General features: G+C 43.7%; 3 pseudogenes; all 3 read left to right on the forward strand.

The window, feature by feature from the left end:
• Positions 1-5254: 5254 nt before the first annotated feature.
• Positions 5255-12349, forward strand: LOC129527213 (small ribosomal subunit protein mS31-like; annotated as a pseudogene).
• A 6-nt stretch (positions 12350-12355) lies between these two features.
• On the forward strand, positions 12356-14229 carry LOC101142346 (protein GOLM2-like; annotated as a pseudogene).
• Positions 14230-15985: 1756 nt separating this feature from the next.
• Positions 15986-17392, forward strand: LOC129527247 (steroid hormone receptor ERR1-like; annotated as a pseudogene).
• Positions 17393-17710: the final 318 nt, after the last annotated feature.

Here is a 17710-nt window from a genome sequence, read left to right on the forward strand (position 1 = left end):
GATCCGCCCACCTCGGCCTCCCAAAGTGCTGGGATTACAGGCGTGAGCCACTGCGCCCGGCCAGGATTAAGTAACTACACAGCTACTGTAATGTGTTCCTCTGACCAGCAGCATTAGCATCGCCTGGGAGTTTGTTAGAAATGCAAATTTTTCAAGTGTCTCCTGGACAAAGCTGCTGAATTAGAATTCTTTGGTGGAAAATAATCTGTGTTTTTAGCAAGGAGCATAGATAATTTCTATGGGCCAGGTATGGTGGCTGTTGCCTGTAATCCCAGCACTTTGGGAGGTGGGCGGATCTCTTGAGCCTGGGAGTTTGAGACCAGCCTGGGCAACATGGTGAAACCCTGTCTCTACAAAAAATTAGTCCCAGTTACTCAGGAGGCTGAGGTGGGAGGATCACCTGAGCCTGGGGAGGTCAAGGCTGCAGTGAGCCGAGATCACACCACTGCACTCCAGTCTATTCGACAGAGTGAGACCCTGCCTCAAAAAAAAAAAAAAAATTCTATGCATATTAAAGTTTGAGAAGCAGTGCTGTACCACATCAGCTTCATAAAGGCAGGGACAGTGAAATTCTTACTTACTAATATATTGTAAGTACTTAATATAGTGCCCACCACAAAGTAGATATTCACTATATTTAATGAATGATTTTTTAAATATATTATACCCTCTTACTGAAACTGACACCTTCAGAGTTTTTAAAGTTCTTCAATAATCAAATACCAAAAGAGGGTTTTAACCCCACAGAATAAAATTGGATATTTATTTGGGTTACTTAGAATTAGGAAGTCTTTTGCATGAGTCTAATATAGATTTAATCATTTGTGTTGTTCTTTTTCATAAATATATCTAATGAAGAAAGCAAAAATGACATTTCTAGCGATTGATTGTTCTGTTTCTGTTCCATTTTAGCTTACCTTACAAATGGTTATGGGTTAAGTGGCATGTACTTGATGAGAATGTTGACCAGATTAGAATAAACACCCACTCAAAGTTTTTCTAAAATAATATTTTTTATTGATAGAAATTTATTTTGTATTGTTTAATTATAACTTTTTAAAGAGAATAATATGTTAAGAAGCAAGGACTTGCAGTCAGTCAGATTTGGGTTTGAGAATAATAAATTGTCACTTATTAACCATGTCAGTGTTTTTCTACCGAATCCTGGGCTAAACAGACTTGGGAGTACCAGCACCCCCAGACCTCCCCTGGCCACCCCAAGGACCAGGCGATCAATATCTCAGCACACCTCTACTTATTTGTGGCACACAGTGTGTCTTAGTTGTTAGTGAGCTGTGAGCTACATGACTTCGAGTAAGTAACTTCTCTTATTGTCATTTTCCTTATTTACAAAATGGAGACCTTAGGGAGTTAATGTGGGTATGAGAAATATACATAAAGTATATTGCACAAGATGAGGCATGTAGTGTATGCTAATAAATGGTAAGTGGCTGCTGTTATGATTGTTAACAATAATTGTAAAAAGCAAATGGAAAGGGCTTGAACTGAAAAAGATTTTAGGTACATAGTTTTTTACTTTATTAGCTTGCATTGTATTTTTCATTTTTTTCTTTAATGCATCTTTCCAGGACAAAAAATAATATCTAAAGATATTTTGGCACTAACAGCGTGATCTGTAGCAAGAAAGATGAGCAGTCTGTTCAAACTGATGAGACTTCCAAGGAGACTTCAGAGAGCCAAGATAGTGTAAAGGAAAATATGAAAAAAGACTTGTTAAACATTATTAAGGGTATGAAATTTAATTAAGCACAGTAAATGTACAAACAGCAAAGCTCCCCAACAGAAGACCCCTTAAAAGTTTGCAAGCTACACTTGGCAGGCTTCAAAGAGCTACATAACGTGCTCCAAAGAAGAGGTAAATTTAACTGTAATTTGACTGTTGTTTGAAACTCCAGTAAGCTTTTTCTTTTGGTAAAAAATATTTTTAATATGAATACTTGGGAAATGTTGAATTAATGAAGAATAAATATCAGCTCGTAAACACAGGGACTCTAATAATTACTCAAGGCTGGGTGTGGTGGCTCACACCTGTAATCCCGGCACTTTGGGAGGCTGAGGTAGGTGGATCACTTGAGGTCAGGAGTTTGAGACCAGCCTGACCAATATGGTGAAACCCCGTCTCTACTAAAAATACAAAAATTAGCTGGGCATGGTGGCACATGCTTGTAATCCCAGCTACTTGGGAGGCTGAGGCAGGAGGACCTCTTGAACCCAGGAGGCAGAGGTTGCAGTGAGCCGAGATTGTGCCATTGCACTCCAGCCTGGGGGACAGAGCGAGACTCTGTCTCAAATGACAACAACAACAACATAATAATTCCTTGAGAAATACTGTTATTATATTTAAATAACAAGAGGATATCTGTACACAATCCAGAGAAAGGAAAACAGAAGTGACCTCATTGAAAATTTCACACTCTTACATATTTATCAGTGTTATTAACTGCCACTTAATTGCCTCTTTAAGCTGTTAATTAACAATATCATTTACATCTTGATTTGAAGGTAGCTTAATGTCTGTAACAGTCTTGCTCATTTAAAATTTTCAATTTTAAAGATTTCTGGAATAAAGTTTTAGCATGTTGATTACAACTGCTTTATATGACTTCCTTTGACCAATACCTATCAGTGCCTTCAGCTTTTTTGGTGGTTTCCTCAGAGTATTATAATTACTTGTGTTTGTCAAAAGAGTATTATATGTAGTTCGAAGTGTAATCAGTGATATCTTGGCATTGTGCGGTAGGTTAAAGGGCAGTATTTTTTTTAGTGCTATGTAATGATGTATTTCAATGACGTCATTAATTCATAGCAGTAAGGTATGTGGCTTTAGGATAGCCATCACTGACTTCTCTTACCAGAACAAACAGATTTTAATAGAGTCTTCCGTTTCCCAGAATGATTTAACATTTAAATGGTGGAACTTCTTGGTTTCTACATTATATCAAAATTACCTCTAGAAAGTATGATTGGGTGGTAGAGTAAGCTAATTCAGATAATCAGTACCCATAATAGGTACTTCCTCCTCCTCCTTTTAGAAACAAAACGGTTATATATAAATATATGGAAATAAATAATACAGACACATATAAATACTTATCAAGAATGGCATTTTAAAGCTCCTAGACCTGTTTATGACTCCTAATGCTCTTTATTATAATTATAATTGAATTAACTATTACATAAATGGTAAACTGAGTTGAATGCTTTGGAAAGAGTCAGTAACAGTCATTTAAAATTTTTCTTTCCAATTAGGCATGAGTGAGGCAAAAATACATATGCAGGAGGATCATACACTTAGATTGCTTTGTAAGCTTTTTTACATTCTTGCTCCACTTTTCTACTTAAACCAAAATTGAAAATATTGGAGGATGGGTGTGATGTATATAAAAGATGTGTCTTAGAACCTCTATCAGTGGTCCTATGTTCAAAGAAGAGGCTTTGATCCTACATCAAAAGACTGGTGAATGAGGTACATTTGTTTTGAGTTTTTTTTCTTTTCTTTCTTTCTTTTTTTTTTTTTTTGAGACGGAGTCTACCTCTGTCGCCCAGGCTGGAGTGCAGTGGCGCGATCTCTGTTCACTACAAGCCCCGCCTCCCGGGTTCACGCCATTCTTCTGCCTCAGCCTCCCTAGTAGCTGGGACTACAGGCGCCCGCCACCACGCCCGGCTAATTTTTTGTATTTTTAGTAGAGACAGGGTTTCACCGTGTTGGCCAGGATGGTCTCCATTTCCTGACCTTGTGATCAGCCCGCCTCGGCCTCCCAAAGTGCTGGGATTACAGGCGTGAGCCACCGCGCCCGGCCTGTTTTGAGTTTTAAAAAGGTGTCTTTTAATGATTTTTGCCTCCCCTCCCCCCTTTTCAAGGACTCCAAGGTGCACGGGATTAGGTTAGTCATGATCTTTGCTTCATAAGGCACTGTCATCATTGCTTCACACATAGCCTGCTTTTTTTCTTTGTATTATATATTGAACCTTCATTGATATGGTTACCGTAGCTACACTACCTCCCAAACATAGTGGCATAAAACATTCATTCATTATGCTCACAGATTCTGTGGGTTAGCAATTTGGCTAGAACACAGTGGGGAAGGCCAGTCTGTGCTCTGTGATGTCTGGGGCCTCAGTTGGAAGGCATAGAAGTCTGAGGCTGGAATCGTTTGAAGTTTTCTCACTCATAGGTCTGGCAGTTTTTGCTGGCTGTCAGCTGAGACCTTAGCTGGGGTTGTTAGCAGAAACACCTACGTGTGGCTTTCCTTGTGGCCTGGGCTTTCTCACTGCATGGTCGCTGGGTTCCGGAGCGGGTGTCTCAAGAGAAAGTGAGCCAAGAGAAAGCTGTATTTTCTTTTTAATGACCTAGCCTTGTAATAAGATTGGACATTACCGTGTTCACCCCTGTTCCACATTGATTTTCCTGGGATATTTGTTTTTATCACAACCACTCCTGAGAAACCATCTTAACAAAGATATAATGTTATTGATAGGAATGGGGCAATATACAGGTGGCCCTCTATATGCGCAGGTTCTGCATCCACAGATTCAACCAAAATCTGATTGAAAACATAAAAAAAGAAAAAAATACAGTATAACAACTACTTACATAATTAGGTATTATAAGTAATCTAGAGATGATTTAAAAGTATTCGGGAGGATGTGTATTACTTATATGCAGGTACTCTGCCTTTTTATATAAGTGGCTTGTGCATCCATCCTGGGGGTGGCCACAGCTGTTCTTGGAAATAATGCCTGTGTCCCATGGCCCCACCTCCCCCAATCCCTGCAGATATGGACTGCTGTAATGTTACTGTGAACTGCTTAGTTTACATCATTATTGACAGATGTGGTTGTATTTTCCTGTGGTGCCCCAGAGTGCCTTAGGGCACAGTTTGGGAAGCAGGGTCCCAAGTGGAGAGCTTATGTCTTCTCTGCTCATCTTTAGCTAAGGTAGATTCAAGGCTGGGATCTGGAATTGTCTGAAGGCACTTTTCCAGTGGTTGATACTGGCTGTTGGCTGAGGCTTTAGCTCGGGCTCTTGGCCAATACACTAACCCATGGCCTTTCGATGTGGCCTGGGCTTCTTGCCTGGTAGCTGGGTTCCAAAGACAAATGTCTTGAGGGATCAAACTGAAAGCTGTATCACATTATTTGATCTAACCTCAGAAGTCACAGTGTGTTACTTCTATCTGGCAGTCACAGAGTTTCCCCTGGTTTTCAGGGAGGGAAGATAGAATCTCTCTCGATGGTTATGTGGCAATGTTTTGGAAGAGCCATGTGGGACCAGAAGTAATGCTGTCACTATTTTCTGAAAGTATAAGCTACTTTGATTATACATCTGGTACCTGATAACTGTAGAATGTCAGCTATATTGTAGACAACATTTTCATGACAAAATTGACCCCTAATTGATAGATTGCATCTGGCCTGGGAGAACTACGGGTACCTGATGGGTATATCATATTTAGGACTTAATGCAGAGATTCTTCTTCTTTTTTTTTTTTTGAGATGGAGTCTCGCTGTGTCGCCCAGGCTGGAGTGCAGTGGTGCGATCTCATCTCACTGCAAGCTCAGACTCCTGGGTTCACGTGATTCTCCTGCCTCAGCCTCCCAGGTAGCTGGGACTACAGGCATGTGCCACCACACCTGGCTAATTTTTTGGTATTTTTTTTTTTAGTAGAGATGGTGTTACACTGTGTTAGCCAGGATGGTCTCGAACTCCTGACCTCAAGTGATCCACCCACCTTGGCCTCCCAAAGTGCTGGGATTACAGGTGTGAGCCACCGCACCCAGCTAAAAGCTTTTTCTTATGAAAAATTTGAAACATATGCAAAGAACACAAAATGGTATAACCTCTTTCTACCATTGCCCAGCTTCAACAGTCATCAACATTTTGCCATTCTTGTATCATCTATGCCTTCACCCAGTTTCTATCTCCTGCTTGATAATGATTTATGGCTCTTTTTTTTTCAGGTAAGATTTACATATATTAAAGTGTACAAATCTCAGCTGTAGGATTTTGACAGACGGTAAGCCCCAGTGACCCACACACTCACCAAGACACTATGTTTTTCATTTTCACCTTCCCAGTCAATAGCCATCTGTCCTGAGGCAATTGCTGTTTTGATTTTTTTTCTTTTTCACCTCAGATTAGTGTTGCCTATTCTGGAACTTGATATAAAAGGAATCATACAGAATTTTACTTATTTATTTATTTTTAAGAGAGAGTCTAGCTCTGTCGCCCAGGCTGGAGTGCAGTGGTACAGTCTCAGCTCGCTGCAACCTCCGTCTCCTAGGTTCAAGCGATTCTCATGTCGCCGGAGTAGCTGAGATTACAAGCACGTGCCACCACGCCCAGCTAATTTTTGTATTTTATATTCTTTGTGTCCAGCTTCTTTCACTTGATCTAATGTTTATGAAAGTCATTCATGTTGGCATGAGCTGAGTACTCTTCCATTGTATGGATATATCACAATTTGTTTTTCTATTCTAGTGATAGACCTTTAGGTTGGTTCCAGTAAAGCTTCTGTGAACTGGTTAACCTGCCTTAATATTTGCTTGCAATATATACTGCTTTTGAAATACAATAGCATTTAATTAAAAATTCCACTAATTTATAATTTTTGAGGCTGATCTGTCCCTCACCCCTCCACCTTAATATATTGTTCTGAGTTAGTGTTGTACTTCAGCAAATATCCATTAATTTTAACATTTAACATTTCAAAGTTTATTTCAAAGTTTATATAAAACTGGTACCTAATAGTTGAGAATTCTTGCTTTTGCCAGAAATTGAATTGAATACTTTTTTGAACACCAAAGTTTTCCCCCAAAAATCATTTTACCTTTCACTAAACTAATGAACTAATGGCATAATAAGCAATCTCTCTTTTTTTTTTCTTTCTTTCTTTTTTTTTTTTCCTTTCTTTCTTTTTTTTTTTTGAGACGGAGTCTCGCTCTGTCTCCCAGGCTAGAGTGCAGTGGCATGATCTTGGTTCACTGCAACTTCCACCTCCTGGGTTCAAGCAATTCTCTTGCCTCAGCCTCCCGAGTGAGTAGCTGTCACTACAGGTGCACACTACCACACCCGGCTAATTTTTGTATTTTTAGTAGAAACGAGGTTTCACCATGTTGGCCAGGCTGGTCTCAAACTCCTGACCTCAAGGGATCCACCTGCCTCAGCTTCCCAAAGTGCTGGGATTACAGGTGTGAGCCACTGCGCCTGGCCAATCTCTCTTTTTTATTTCTCATTTGTTTTACATTTTATTTTTCAGAATTGAGTCCCTAAGTCCTGAGTTGGTGGCAGCTGCATCTGCTGTGGCAGATTCTCTCCCTTTTGACAAGCAAATAACCAAGTCAGAGCTGTTGAGGCAGCTCCAGCCCCATGAGGAAGAGGCAAGGGCACAGAGAGATGCAGAGAGACCTAAAATTAGGTGAGTGAATCAAACCTTTAAGTCAGTAATGTTTATATCTCAAAATGGGCCATTTTCATGTGGCTAGTGGGTAATACACATAGTATATACCACATAAGTGGAATTTGTATATAGCATGTATGGCATAATTTTAGCAATTCAATTTTTTTTTAAAACTTAAGACATAAGTATGACTATAGTTTTTAAGAAACCAGTTGAATAAAGTTTCCTTTTAGGAAGTTACAGTTTCTTGTCCATGAAAATAGAAATGGTAAATTCAGTAATGTTATTAAAAATAAATAACAGAATAAGGTAGCTTCTCTGAGAAAAGTAATTTTTTTCAGTTAAGTAGCTTGTTGGTTTTATGCACAGTATGATAATCTTCAGGTCTGTTTCCTTCTCTTTTTCCTCCTATTCTTATGTATCAGCTGACATCTTTCCACTTATTCTCTTCGTCTCTCATTATTTTATGCCATGTTATACTACTTGCTGCCTACTTTATAGTAAGTGGTAACACTGCTTTATTTTGTAGAGTGATCTAAATCAGTTGTTCTCAACGAGCATGTGTACCAGATTTATTTCAAGAAGTGAAAAGAAATGGCCATATGTGCTGGCTCATGCCCATGATCCCAGCACTTTGGGAGGCTGAGGCAAGAGGATCACTTGAGGCCAGGAATTTGAGACCAGCCTGAGCAACAAAGCAAGACCCCATCTCTACAAAACATAAAAAAATTAGCTGGCTTGTGCCTGTAGTTCTAGCTACTTTGGAGGCTGAGGCAGGAGGTTTAAGTCCAGGGTTTGAAGCTGCATTGAGCTGTGATCTCACCACTGCACTCCAGCCTGGGCGATAGAGTGAGACCCTATCTCTAAAAGAAATAGTAATTTTTTAAAAAAGGAAGACATAGATATCTGGACTGTCAGTTCAGTGACTCATTTTATTTGTGTTTGAACAAATACAAAGCAGCAAATAAATATGGCTAACTCTTGGTTTTAATTTAGTTATCAAATGTAGGTGATAGGTATACAGATACTGATTTTACTTTCCTATCATTTTCTCTGAATAATTTTTCATGAGACACTTATGATTTAAATGAAGATTTCTGAAGAACATCTTTAAAAGATGAAAGTAAACATGAATTGTAATGTTCTGTGTTATGTGAATGTTAATAGGTGACATTTTTTATTTAAACATTTTTATGCTGTATAATTAGTACACAAAAATGAAATAAGAATTAAATGATATCAGTCTCCTGTTGAAGAAAGTTTTTACTGTTCTGTAGCTAAGATTTCTAATACACTTGACCTTTTTATTATTTCAGTTTCAGTAACATAATATCAGATATGAATGTTGCCAGATATGAATGTTGCCAGATCTGCTACAGCTAGAGTTCGTTCAAGACCAGAGCATCAGATTCAGTTTGACAAGGGCTATGACAATTATCCTGGCCAGGAGAAGACTGCTGATCTTACAAAAAGGTATCAGGCTTTGTAATCTGCTGGGTTTTGTTTGTGTAGTTTGTTTTTACCTTAACTGTAGACTTTTACCTTATTGCGTGTGTGTATTATTGCTATTGGATATCTGAGCATTATGAATGCATTTACATCTGTGTTCTTACTCTCTGTATACCACTTCCTAGAGAGGGAACCATGTGCTGGATTTAGCCAGTCCTGCAGTTTTCCATACCTGAAATCAAAGTGGGCCATGCTTCACATCTACCCATGATGAATAGTGGTCTTTTGATTTAGAATAAGAGGAGCTGACTGAATTCTGAACAAATAAGTATTTTGTGAGAAACATTATTTTTCATTTTGAATATAAGTGACTAATACTGTGTATTCATATCCCCTTTATATCTCAATACGTGCTTATCTTTTGGTGTACCTTAGAGAAATAACCCACCATCAATGAAAAGAAGGAAAGGCAAGAGGAAAAAAGTTTATATAGTACCTTAAAGTGGTAGATTATTTGTGGCCATTTGAATTTACTGATTTGAAGTTCTTAAAGATGCTGAGCCATGCCTTACATAGTTATTTTAGAATCTAAAGTTGTTCTGTATTTATTTGCATAAAGTTTCTGTTCTTTCTCACCTTTAAACCCTGAAAGTGATAGCTGGGAAAGAGGAACCAGATATTTGGCATGGTCTGCAAAAATTAACTTGTCTTTACGGCAGGATATGCTCACAACTGGAGTGTTTTCAATGCATTATGTATTCTGTGGATTTAAGTGAAATCAGAAACTTGAGTTAACTCCTTCCAGGTGTTAAATTACTGATTTATACAGGAAAGTTGGAAAAGGTGGTCAGCAGTTAACACAGGAAGTTCAAGAGGTTATGGTGACTTTGGAAGATTATTTGAATTACTAATTTAAAGTGATTTAGTGTCTGTTACATACTATTGAATACAGGAGAGGTCTACTTGGAGTTTTACTTAATAATATTTAACTGAGTCGGTTAATTCTCGAGAATATTTAACTGAATCATTCATCTTGGACATGATTCTGTGCAACTACATTAGGATGGTATATTATAATTTGATTTTTAATATTATATTTGATATTTAATATTTTTAAAATTAGAAGCTAAAATAGGAAAGGGGTTTCTTTGCCTTCAGTGTGTTAAAAAGCCAGGGAGTAAGGGGAAGCAATGATGAGACACCAAGTTGTTCACCCTGCTGTGACTCGGGTAGGATCTGGGGTGTTAACCCCAGACAACCCAGGCCTGGACTGATTCCTTCTGTCGGAGATTGACAGTTCACACTGGCCTGCCTCAGAATGTTGGCACTGCCACTGACTGTTCTGTGACTGGGCACCTTTTATAGCCTCCATCAACCTGTTTCCTCAGCTATAAAATGCTGAAAGTGAAACCTAGCTTAAATGGCTTTGTTGAGGAATAGATCTGGTACACAGTAGGTGCTCAGCAAATGTCCATTCCCTTTCTTTATAGTACATTACTCTTTTGAAATTCAGTACTTTACCAAGACATTCGCCCTCTGCTGTGACTTGCTTTAATCCACCATCCTATTTGCCAGACGTGCAGTTGAGGGAGAAGAAGGCAAGGCAGTGAAGAGAGTTCTGGAGCATAAAAGCCTTTGTTTATAAATAACTTGGGAACCTGCTAGAGGAAAGATTATATGTTTGAGATCACGTTATTTAACATTCGTATGGTATTTGCATTTTTTCCAGTTATTTCTGTTCAGTAGAGAGAAGTAATTTAGTTTATAAAAAAAACAATAATTCATTTTTTTTTTTTTTAGACAGAGTCTTGCTCTGTCGCCCAGGCTGGAGTGCAGTGGCATGATCTCGGCTCACTGCAAACTCCACCTCCTGGGGTCAAGCGATTCTCCTGCCTTAGCCTCCCAAGTAGCTGGGACTCAGCCTCCCAAGTAGCTAGGATTACAGGCATGCGCCACCATGCCCAGCTAATTTTTTTGTGTGTTTTTAGTAGAGACAGGATTTCACCATGCTGGCCAGGCTGGTCTTGAACTCCTGACCTTGTGATCTGCCTGCCTTGGCCTCCCAAAGTGCTGGGATTACAGGCATGAGCCACCACGCCCAGCCTCAAAATTATTTTTAAAACTAACCCCCCACTTTATTTTTTATTTTTATTTTTTGAGATGGGGTCTCTCTCTTATTGCCCAGCCTGGAGTGCAGTGGCACAATCTCAGCTCACTGCAACCTCTGCCTCCTGGGTTCAAGGGATTCTCTTGCCTCAGCCTCCTGAGCAGCTTGAATTACAGGCACTTGCCATCACATCCGGCTAATTTTTTTGTATTTTTAGTAGAGATGGGGTTTTACCATGTTGGTCAGGCTGGTCTCGAACTCCTGACCTCAGGTGATCCACCCACCTCGGCCTCCCAAAGTGCTGGGATTACAGGCATGAGCCACCTTGCCTGGCCAACCCTCCAGTATATAAACTGGATTTTAACCTGCCAGTAGATTTATTCAAGTAAATATATGAATTGATGCATAAAGCAGTTGATTATCAAATGTGCAAGAAAATGTCACCTATTAACTCTCTGATATTAATTTCAATAGCTAATTTAAAATAGTCATGTAAAGAAAGTTAATAATTATTTTAAAATTACAGAATGATTGCTTTATGAAAGGGAATGTTGTGATTTGCCTATGCAATTTTTTATAATTATGATTTATAATTAAACATTGCAGTGTTTTCTGCCCTTAAAGACAAATGTTGACTTTAACAGCTTCTATTTTAGCATAGTTTTATAGTTTTTCACAACATGGAGTTTTTAAAACCTTAATATAAATGGGAAAAAATAAAAATTATGGCAAATTAAGCTAATCTTTTCAATTAGGTATTTTGGAAATTAAATTGCTTTAACTAATTTGTTGTATATGAAGCAAAACTTCAAGTGCACATTTCTGTTTTTAGTTTATTGGTCCTAAAAATGTGTCAGTTTAGCTAAGATTTTTGATGTGGGTCAGTGGAATTATTTTTAATTTCTACATAGAATATTTCACTTAAGATATTTTCTCATAATTTTTGTTGACAGTTTAAAATATATTCATTAAAATGTTATTTTCTTTTTTTTAGACTTAGGAAAAATATATTCACGGGGAAAAGACTTAATATTTTTGACCTGACGGCAGTTACTAAAGACACACCTGAAACAGGTTTGTTAAGAATAACACTATTGGAGGTGTTGGGTTCGGGGCGCGGGCAGCTGGGTTCTCCCTGTTCCCTTGGGCAGGTGCAGGATCAAGGGGTTCAAAGCCTCCGGAACGCGTTTTGGCCTGAGTTGGGGAGCGGAGCGGGGAGGGACCTGCGGCTTGCTGCCCCGCCCCCTTCTCCGGCTCGCCGCAGGCCGATAAGCCCGCCTCCTCCCTCTGCCGGCCCTGGGGTCGTGTCCCCCGGGGAACTCCAGCCGAGGCCTGGGCTTCTGCCTGCAGGTGTCTGCGGCGAGGCCTCTAGGGTACAGCCCGATTTGGCCTCATGGTGGGTTTCGGGGCCAACCGGCCGGCTCGCCGCCTGCCTTCTCTCGTGCTGGTGGTGCTGCTGGTAGTGACCGTCGTCCTCACCTTCAACTGCTGGAGCATCTCTTCCTGCCACGTCCTGCTTCAGGAGGAGGTGGCCGAGCTGCAGGGCCAGGTCCGGCGCACCGAAGTGGCCCGCGAGCGGCTGGAAAAGGGCAATTCGGACCTCTTGCTGTTGGTGGACACGCACAAGAAACAGATCACCAGAAGGAGGCCGACTAGGGCCGCCTCAACAGCCGGCTGCAGGTCAGACAGGGCCTGGGGAAGAGATGCGAGGATGACAAAGTTAAACTACAGAACGACATATCATATCAGATGGCAGACATGCATCATTTAAAGGAGCACCTTGCCGAGAGCTTCGTCAGGAGTTTCTTCGACAAGAAGACCAGCTTCAGGACTATAGGAAGAACAATACTTACCTTGTGAAGAGGTTAGAATATCAAAGTTTTCAGTGTGGACAGCAGATCAAGGAATTGAGAGCACAGCATGAAGAAAACATTAAAAAGTTAGTAGACCAGTTTTTACAGGAACAAAAGGAAGAGGCCCTCAAGATTCAATCAAATGACGGAAAAGAACTGGGTATAAACGATCAAGTAGTACCTAAAAATATTCCAAAAGTAGCTGAGAATGTTGCAGATAAGAATGAAGAACCCTCAAGCAATCATATTCTACATGGGAAAGAACAAATCAAAAGAGGTGGTGATGCAGGGATGCCTGGAATAAAAAAGAGTGACCTAGCAAAAGTCAATGATCTTCCCCCTGCTTTAAGGAAGCCTCCTATTTCAGTTTTTCAACATGAAACTCATCAAGCAATCTCCCATCTTCCAACTGGACAACCTCTCTCCCCAAATATGCCTCCAGATTCACAGGTAAACCACAATGGAAACCCTGGTACTTCAAAACAGAAGCCTTCCAGTCCTCTTCAGCATTTAATTCCAGGCTCAAACTTGGACAGTGAACCTAGAATTCAAACAGATATACTAAAGCAGGCTACCAAGGATAGAATCAGTGAGTTCCATAAATTGAAGTAAGGCCACTTCTTTGATGAGAATGAATCTCCTCTTGATCTGCAGCATGGCTCTAAACTGGTGGATTATAATGGGGATGATGGTAACGTAGGTGAGTATGAGGCAGACAAGCAGGCTGAGCTAGCTTACAATGGGGAAGAAGATGGTGATGGTGGAGTGGAAGACGTCCAAGATGATGAAGAACGAGAGCTTCAAATGGATCCTGCAGACTATGGAAAGCAACATTTCAATGATGTCCTTTAAGTCCTAAAGGAACACTTCAGAAATCCTAAAGTGCTGTAAAATGAAATCATTTTCTATTTTGTCCTTTCTGACTTTTGTTGTAAAGATGAGTTGTATCAGTTGTAAAAATACATTGAGATAGAATTAAGGAAAAACTTTAATGAAGGAATGTACCCATGTACGTATGTGAACTTTTTCATATTGTATTATCAAGGCATAGACTTTTTTGGTTATGATACAGTTAAGCCAAAAACAGCTAATCTTTGCATGTAAAGCAAACTAATGTATATTTCACATTTTATTGAGCTGACTTATTTCCACAAATAGATAAACAAGAAAAAATGGTTGTACAGGTTATATGTTGCACAGCATAACCATAGTAAGAATAGAACAGATATTCAGCAGAAAACTTTTTATACACTGATTCTTTTTTTTTTTTTTTGAGACAGAGTTTTAGTCTTGTTGCCCAGGCTGGAGTGCAATGGCACAATCTTGGCTCACTGCAACCTCTGCCTCCTGGGTTCAGGTGATTCTCCTGCCTCAGCCTCCCAAGTAGCTGGGATTACAGGCACCCGCCACCACGCCCAGCTAATTTTTGTATTTTTATTTTTGTATTTTTTTTTAGACGAGTCTCGCTCTGTCCCCCAGGCTGGAGTGCAGTGGCGCCATCTCGGCTCACTGCAAGCTCCGCCTCCTGGGTTCAAGCAGTTCTCTGCCTCAGCCTTCCGAGTGGCTGGGATTACAGGCGCCTGCCACCACGCCCGGCTAGTTTTTTTGTATTTTTAGTAGAGATGGGGTTTCAGCATCTTGGCCAGGCTGGTCTTGAGTTCCTGACCTCGTGATCCACCTGCCTCGGCCTCCCAAAGTGCTGGGATTACAGGCGTGAGCCACCACACCCAGCCTAATTTTTGTATTTTTAATAGAGAGCTAATAATTGTATATTTAATAGAGACAGGGTTTCACCATGTTGGCCAGGCTGGTCTTGAACTCCTGACCTCTGGTGATCCTCCTGCCTTGGCCTCCCAAAGTGCTGGGACTACACTGGTGAGCCACTGTGCCCAGTCTACACACCAATTCTTGTTAGCCCAACAGCTGTGCTGTTCTATCTACTCCTCATTTCATGCTCAAGGAGTCATACCTAGAATAGTTACACACAAGAGGGAAACTGGAAGCCAAACACTGGACAGTATGTGTACAAAGTCACCTCCCTACTCCTTTTATTTTACATGAGTGCTGATGCGTTTTGGCAGATGAGCTTTCAGCTGAGGCCTGATGGAAGTTGAGATAACCTGCAAAGACATAACAATATTTATAGTTACATATCTTAGTTTTTTGTTTTGTTTTGTTTTCTTTTTTTTTTTGAGACGGAGTCTTGCTCTGTTGCCCAGGCTGGAGTGCAGTGGCACGATCTTGGCTCACTGCAAGCTCTGCCTTCCGGGCTCATGCCATTTTCCTGCCTCAGCATCCCGAGTAGCTGGGACTACAGGTGCCCGCCACCACGCCCAGCTAATTTTTTGTTTTTTTTGTATTTTTAGTAGAGACGGGGTTTCACCGTGTTAGCCAGGATGGTCTGGATCTCATGACCTCGTGATCCGCCCACCTTGGCCTGCTGGGATTACCGGCGTGAGCCACTGCTTCCGGCCACTTAGTTCTTTAAATTGTGTGATGAGGCAGCAGGGAGGAGGGCAGGGCGGGCTGCAGGCGGGGTCCGGCTCTGGGGCCAGTCTGGGCCACGGGGCCCAGTCGAGGGCCGGACTGGTTAGGGTTCAGGCGGGATCCGGCGTCCGAGTTCTGGTGGGCCGGCCTGGGGCAGGATCTGGCTCTGGCTGGGGGTCCTGGCCCGGGTCAGGGTTGGGCCTCCGATCCAGCCCGCCCCGGGGCAGGGTTCAATCCCTCGTTTGCCGAAGTCCCTGGGGCTGGCCGGGGTGGAAGACGGGGAAGGCTCTATGTCGGGAAAGGGGCTCTAAGACCACGTGGGGGCGCTCGAAGGGGCCTGGGGCCACCCTCCTCTCTGGGTCAAAGGTCATCGCAACGGCCGGGAAGAACTTCCTCTTCCTTGGCTCTCCCCACCTACTTCCTGATAACCTGGTAGCGGTCTCCCGCGGGCGTCGTGGCTTGCGGGGAGGCGTAGCAACTTTAGGCAACTTCCCAAAGGTGTGCGCAGGTTGGAGGTTGGGGCGCGGCGCCCCGGGAGGTGGCGGCGTCTGCGACAGCGGGAATATTAGAGTGGACCTGCAGGCCGGTCGCGAGGAGGTGGAGCGGCCCCCGCCATGTGCCTGGGATCGGCATGCTGGGGCAGGAGGGCAGCCGCGTGTCAGGTGACCAGCGCCATGTCCAGCCTGGTGGTGGGCAGTGAGCCTCTCTACATCATGGCAGAGCCGGCCAGGCCTGACAATCCAAAGGGCTCCTCGGAGACAGAGACCCGAGCCTCCTGTGGCCCTGGCCCCTTGTCCAGCTCCCACCCACTGCCTCCCAGGCCACAAGGAAGAGGAGGATGGGAAGGGGCTGGGCCTGGCGAGCAGGGCGGGGGGAAGCTAGTGCTCAGCTCCCTGTCCAAGCGCCTCTGCCTGGTCTGTGGGGACGTGGCCTCCAGCTACCACTACGGTGTGTCATCCTGTGAGGACTGCAAAGCCTTCTTCAAGAGGACCATCCAGGGGAGCATCAAGTACAGCTGTCTGGCTTCCAACGAGTGTGAGATCACCAAGCGGAGACGCAAGGCCTCTCAGGCCTGCCGCTTCACCAAGAGCCTGCGGGAGCGCGCCTGGACCGCGTCCGGGGTGGGCGGGAGAAGTACAAGTGGCACCAGAGGTGGACCCGCTGCCCTTCCCGGGCCCCTTCCCTGCTGGGCCCCTGGCAGTCGCTGGAGGCCCCCGGACGACAGGCCCAGTGAATGCACTGGTGTCTCATCTAATGGTGGTTGAGCCTGAGAAGCTCTATGCCTTGCCCGACCCTGCTGGCCCTGATGGGCACCTTCCAGCCGTGGCTACCCTCTGTGACCTCTTTGACCGAGAGATCGTGGTCACCATCAGCTGGGCCAAGAGCATCCCAGGCTTCTCATCGCTGTCGCTGTCTGACCAGATGTCAGTACTGCAGAACGTGTGGATGGAGGTGCTGGTGCCAGGTGTGGCCCAGCGCTCACTGCCACTGCAGGATGAGCTGGCCTTCGCTGAGGACTTAGTCCTGGATGAAGAGGGGGCACGGGCAGCTGGCCTGGGGGAACTGGGGGTTGCCCTGCTGCAACTGGTGCGGCGGCTGCAGGCCCTGCGGCTGGAGCGAGGGGAGTACGTTCTACTGAAGGCCCTGGCCCTTGCCAATTCAGACTCTGTGCACATCGAAGATGCCGAGGCTGTGGAGCAGCTGCCAGAAGCTCTGCACGAGGCCCTGCTGGAGTACGAAGCCGGCCGGGCTGACCCCTGTGGGGGTGCTGAGCAGCTGCCAGGCAGGCTGCTGCTCACGCCACCGCTCTTCTGCCAGACAGCGGGCAAAGTGCTGGCCCATTTCTATGGGGTGAAGCTGGAGGGCAAGGTGCCCATGCACAAGCTGTTCTTGGAGATGCTCGAGGCCATGATGGACTGAGGCAAGGGGTGGGACTGGTGGGGGTTCTGGCAGGACCTGCCTAGCATGGGGTCAGCCCCAAGGGCTGGGGCGGAGCTGGGGTCTGGGCAGTGCCACAGCCTGCTGGCAGGGCCAGGGCAATGCCATCAGCCCCTGGGAGCAGGCCCCACTCCCTCCCCTCCCCCCTCCTAGGGGATGTCAGAAGCTGGAAACGTGTGTCCAGGCTCTGGGCACAGTGCTGCCCCTTGCAAGCCATAGCGTGCCCCAAGAGTGTAGGGGGCCTTGCCGAAGCCATAGGAGGCTGCAGGGGATGTGTGGGAGGCAGAAGCCTATCTCAGGGAGGGAAGCGGATGGAGGCCACAGTCTCCCAGTGGGTGATGCATTTGCTGCTGCTTAATCCTGCCGCCTCTTCAGAGCAGAGTGGGACTCGGAGACCAAAGGCCCATGCTCCCTTTGCTCCTCCTCTCATCATTTGCATTGGGCATTAGTGCCCG

This window comes from Gorilla gorilla, chromosome 16 (genome assembly GCF_029281585.2).
Source record: "Gorilla gorilla gorilla isolate KB3781 chromosome 16, NHGRI_mGorGor1-v2.1_pri, whole genome shotgun sequence".
Taxonomy (NCBI): domain Eukaryota; kingdom Metazoa; phylum Chordata; class Mammalia; order Primates; family Hominidae; genus Gorilla; species Gorilla gorilla.